The sequence below is a fragment of the Ursus americanus genome, chromosome 2, assembly GCF_024610735.1.
Source record: "Ursus americanus isolate L20-20 chromosome 2, mUrsAme1.1.p, whole genome shotgun sequence".
NCBI classification, from domain to species: Eukaryota; Metazoa; Chordata; class Mammalia; order Carnivora; family Ursidae; genus Ursus; species Ursus americanus.
The window spans coordinates 17,297,032-17,302,787 of NC_142128.1; positions in this window are offsets into that span (position 1 = coordinate 17,297,032).

Genomic DNA, 5,756 nt, shown 5'->3' on the forward strand with positions numbered 1-5,756 from the left:
TGGAGGAGTGACAGAATAAAGTGTGTGTGGAGTGCATGCAGGAGGTTGGATGGGGCCACCTCATGGAGACAAATGCTTTGGACTTTTGGAAACAAAATACACGAATGGATCCAGTTTTAAGAAGAGTAATGGAGCAGCATTGTGGACTATGGGATTGGAGGCCAGAGAGCTGACCAGAAAGTAAAAGGCACCTAAAGCCAGTGTGGTTAGGCTCTGAGCTGAGGGAGGGGTCAAAGAGGATGTACAGAGCAAGCTGGGGTGTCTGTGACTTCAAGCTGAGTTGACTGGGGGGGTAGTAGGAGTCGAGAATGAAAGGTTCTCCTGACTGGGAATAAACAGATATAGTAAGGCTATTAACAAGAAATACTTGGAATAGTTTTTGTATTCAGGAGTATACAAACACCAGGGTACGTAAAGTGGACCAAGAGTGTGGTTAGATTTTAAAATGTTGAGTTTGAGACACGGCACGTAAGCAAGGCCCTGGAGATTAAGAGTTTGGATTGCATATAGGCTAAGCTAGTATAACAAGAGGATTTGAAAACAGTGATTCAAACAAAGTAGTTTACTTCTTACGTGACAGTACAGAGGTGGGGGGGGGTCCAGGCTTGGGGTTGAGCCAACTGTATTCCACAAGATCATCTAGGGACCCAGGGTCCCACTGTCTTACTGCTCCACCGTCCCCTGGTGTTCTCATCTACATGGCGAAAGCTGGCACACCAGCCCCACATCCTTGTGCAAGCCAATAGGAGGGGGAAGAGGAAGTGGAGGGCCTGGAAACTGCGCTGATCCCATTGGCTAGAACTTAAGTTTCATATTCTCCCCATCCTGTGGGGAAGACGGAAATTCCTATAGCTGGATGGTTGTATGTTCAGTCAAACCTGGGGAGTTCTATTACTAAAAGAAAGAAGGGGCAAGTGGACGCTGGGGGACGATTCTTAGTCTGTCATGGAAAAGAACAGGAGATTTCGAAGTGAGTGGTTTATAAATGCTCGTCAGAAGTATAGCGATGGGTAACATTTGTCAGAGCCAACATTGTTGACCGCTTGTGTGCTGGTATTTTACGTGCCTCACTTCTTTGAATTCTCTTAGAAAATTTCTGTTACTTCCATTTTATAGATGGGGAAACTGAAGGCCAAAACAGGTGAAGTGATTTGCCGGAGATTACGTAACTGGGAAGTGAGGAAAATAGATGCACAACAAGGGAGCCTGACTGTGAGCTTGGCTTTTAACCATTAGTGCTAATTATGCTTCTGGAAGGAGCAGCATAGAGGAGAGGGGTCAGGACTGAACTCTGAGCATGTGAGTGATGGGTGGGTCACAGAGAGGTCGAACCAGGGAGAAGGGGCAATGGAAAGGCTGAAGAGCCTATGCAGCTCTGGGTATGCTGACTTATACTAAATGTGGCCCATGTAGCATTCTGTAGCAGAAGGCAGAGCCACTCATTACAATGCCCAACTCCAAGGGGTCCCTTTCCTCTTCCAGTCTATGCGTGGTAACCATCCAACAGTGTTGTCAAAGCTTTCTCTCTCTCGGGCTGGATAATGCTTTAAGCTTTGTGGGCCACATATGACCTATCACATATAAGTTTCCTGCCTTTTTTTTTTTTTTTTTTTTTTTTTTTTGAGAGAAAGCAGCTGGGGATGGAGGAGAATAGGGGCGGGTGGGGGGGGAGAGAGAATCTCATGCAGGCTCCATGCCCATGTGGAGCCTGACACAGGGCTTGATCTGATGATCCTGAGATCGTGACCTGAGCCAAAATCAAGAGTCAGACGCTTAACTGACTGAGCCACCCAGGTGCCCCAACTTTACTTTTTTAACAACTCTTTATAATTATAAAATCCATTCTTGGTTGATTTTACAAAAACAGTACATAGACCAGATTTGCCCCAGTCTCTGCCCTAGATACAAAGTGATCGGTGCCCGTGGAATTGTGTGACAGGGCATTACTGACCAAGGCCTACAATATGTTGGGCATTGTTTTACCTCAGCTCTGGCATTTTGGAGGGAAGAAAAAGAGATGACCTCTCCCAATACACCCCTTCAGTTTTTGTAAAAAACAAATTCACACATTTTTCCCAAAAGAACATTTTCAAAGTGTTTTTTAAAAATACCTAAAACAGTAGCTTTTGTAAGCAAAACAAAATTTCAGATTTATAAATGATTTTCAAAAGAAATTTATGTGAATTTGAGCACTTTAGATGAAATGTAGCAGTTTTTGTAAAAAAAAAAAAAACCTCAGATGCACAAAATCTTGAAAGTATCTTCCCAACGATGCTTAAACAGCAAATTTAGATGAAAAAAGTGTTTCGAAAACAGACTCTGAAGTAACTTCCCAACATGAGTTTGAGCCTATCTGGCTGAAACCTGATAAATGTACAAAATGAACTTCTCAAGGTCAGTTAATTGTACAAATCTAGCTGAAACAGTAGTCTTTTACTTTTATGAAAACAAGATCAGATTCAGGAGTTTTCAAAACTAACTTCCCAGGAGGAGTTTGAACAAATTCAGAGGATAAGAAAATTTTTTTGTTACACTCCAGAAGATCATCTCAAAAATATGTTCCAGTAAATCTGGATGAAATAAGAACGAAGCAGCTTTTGAAAATTAAGCTCAGATTCATAAATTGTCAAAACTATTGTGAGTTGAGCAAATGGGGCTTGAGACAGCTGTTTTTGTGAAAGTAAGCTCAAATTCACAAATTCTCAAATGTAACTTCCCAGCATCAGTTTGAGCAAAGTTAGATGGGAAACAACAGTAGTGGCTCTTGTGAAATTGTGTGAAAGCACAGGTTCATGAGTTCTCGAAAGTTGCTTCCCATCTTCTGATACTAGTCAAAAGTTAAGCCCCGTACATCCTACCTCCCACCACTTAAAACTAAAAATGGAGGGAAAAATACAGAAAGTTCCTTAAGGACTCTGAAAAAAAAAAAAAAAAAAAAAAAAACACGCAGATCAAGGAAGGGAGTCAAAACTTAACATATACGGGAGTGAGATTCCTGCTGTTTTTCTTTTTCATGGCTTTTACCTCTGAGGTCAGGCTACAAAAACCCCAAAGGGACCCATCTTAGCTGAGGTCACAGGACCGGGATAAGGGAACCTGTGATTGGAAAACGTAATCAGAAATCCCATTTCTTTTTTCTCCCCCACCCCCACCCCCACCCCCGGCCTTCACACAAGGACAGGCAAAAGTTGCAAGGCTGCAGTAGTTTGGCTCTGGTAGCTGAAACTCTTGTCACCTATAGAGAAACTAGGGAAAGGGGACAGTGGTCTGAAGAAGGGAGTCACCATTTTATTTTTCTCATCCTGTTTGGGCCCAGGGATGCCCCTGTCATAGAGCTCTCTCTGTGTAGTGGCACAGCCAGGTAAAACTTCGACAGAACCCTGTCTTTCTGACCAGAGATAAAATTGCCTACTGAAACAAACATGTTCATGAGGGGATTTTAACGGAATCTAGAGTCTCACAATATAATAAAAATTGCTCAAGATACAATCTAGAATTTTTCTCCATGTGACCAGCCCCAAAGGGAAACGTCCATTGACAGACGCTAGCAGATACCAAAACCTGTAAAGCACCTATTGTAACAGGATTGTGTGAAACATAAACACTTTAAGTGAATGAAAAGATAGTTCCTAGCATATCTTCGACAAAATAACAAGCAAATGAAGAAATCCAACAGCATATTAAAAGGATTCCATGTCCAAATGGATTTATTGCAGAAATGCAAGGGTGGTTCAACATAAGAAAATCAGTGTAATACACCACATTAATAGAACAGAGGAAAAACTCAGCAGATCAGCTCAATTGATGCAGAAAAGGCATTTGACAAAAACCAACGTCCTTTCATGATAAAATACTAGAAAACTAGGAACAGAAGGAAGTTCCTTAATGTGATAAAGGGCATTTCTGAAAAATTGACAGCTAACATACTTAGTGGTGAAAACCAAAGCTTTCCCCCCAAGATCAGGAACAAGACAAGGAAGTTCTCTTTCAACCCTGTACTAAAAGTTTGAGCCAGGGCCCCTGGATGGCTCAGTTGGTTAAGCATCTGCCTTCAGCTCACGTCATGATCCCAGGATCCTGGGATCCAGCCCCGCATCAGGCTCCCTGCTCAGTGGGGAGTCTGCTTCTCTCTCTCCCTCTGCCTACAGTTCCCCCTGCTTATGCGCATGCTCTCCTGTCTCTGTCAAGTAAATAAGTAAAACTTTTAAAGAAGTTTGAGCCAAAGAAATTAGACCAAAAAAGGAAATAAAAGTCATCCAAATTTGAAAGGAAGAAGTAAAATCTTAATTCACAGACACGATCCTGAATATAGAAAATCCCAGAAAATCCACAGGAGAGCGACTAGAACAAACAATTCAGTAGAGTTAAGAGGGTAAAAAATCAGTTGTTTGTGCATCAAAGGACACTCTCAGCAGAATGAAAAGGCAATCTACAGATTGGGAGAAAATATTTGTACATCATATCTGATAAAGAGTTGGCATCTAGAATATATGAAGAACTCCTAAAATGCAACAACAAAACCTGATTTTAAAATGGTTAAAGGACTTGAAGACGTTTTTTCTAAAGATAATCACGTGACCAATAGGCACATGAAACCTTGCTAATTAGAGAAATGCAGACCAAAACCACAATGAGATACCACCTCACACCCATCGGGATGGCTACTATGAAATAATATTAATGAGGATGTGGAGAAATTCAAACCCTCGTGCATCGCTAGTAGGCGCGTGAAATGCTGTGGCTGCTGTGGGTAACTTGGTGGTTCCTCCAAAAGCTAAACAGAATTAGCATGTTATCCAGCAATTCCTCTTCTAGTTATATACCCCAAAGAACTGAGAACAGGAACTGAACACAGGGATGAAAGGTACCCCATAGAGTGTAGTCAGTGGTATTGTAATAGTGTTGTACGGGGGCGTGGTAGCTACACATGTGACCACTGCACAGTGTATAGGGGTGTGACGTCAGTGTGTTGTATGTGGGAAACTAATGTAACATTGTGTGTCAACGATGCTTCAGTAATAAAAGGAAAATGGACTTAAGTTGCTAGCTGTACACCAGTGTTCACAGCAGCTTCGCAAGAGCCAAAAGATGGAAACAAGCTAAGTATCCATCAGTAGAGAAATGGATAGACCAAGATGTGATGTATACCTATAATGGAATATTGGTCAGGCTTGAAAAGGGATAGTTCTGATCCATGCTGCATACAACATGGATGAAAACATGCTAAGATAAGCCAGACAAAGGGCATCTACATTGTATGATTCCACTTATATGAAGTATCTAGAATGGGCAAGTTCATAGAGGCAGGAAGTAGAAGGTTACCAGAGGCTGGGGCACAGGGAAATGGAAAGTCCTTGCTAATGGTTACACAGTTTCAGTTTTAGGTGACGAAATATACAGCATTGTGAGCGTACTTAAATGCCACTGAACTGTGTACTTCACATTGGTTAAAAATTACCACTGTGCACCAATTTATTAATAATGATTTTTTATTATATTATGTTAGTCACCATACAGTACATCGCCGGTTTTCGATGTAAGGCTCGATGATTCATTAGTTGTGTATAACACCCAGTGCACCATGCAATATGTGTGCACCAATTTAAATAACCAAAATCCCTAACACTGAAAACACCCAAGTGCTGGCCAGGGTGTGAAGCAGCAGGAGATCTTACTCATTGCTGGTGGGAATGCAAAATAACACAACCACTTTGAAAGGCACTTGGGCAGTTGCTCACAAAACTAAACATACTCTT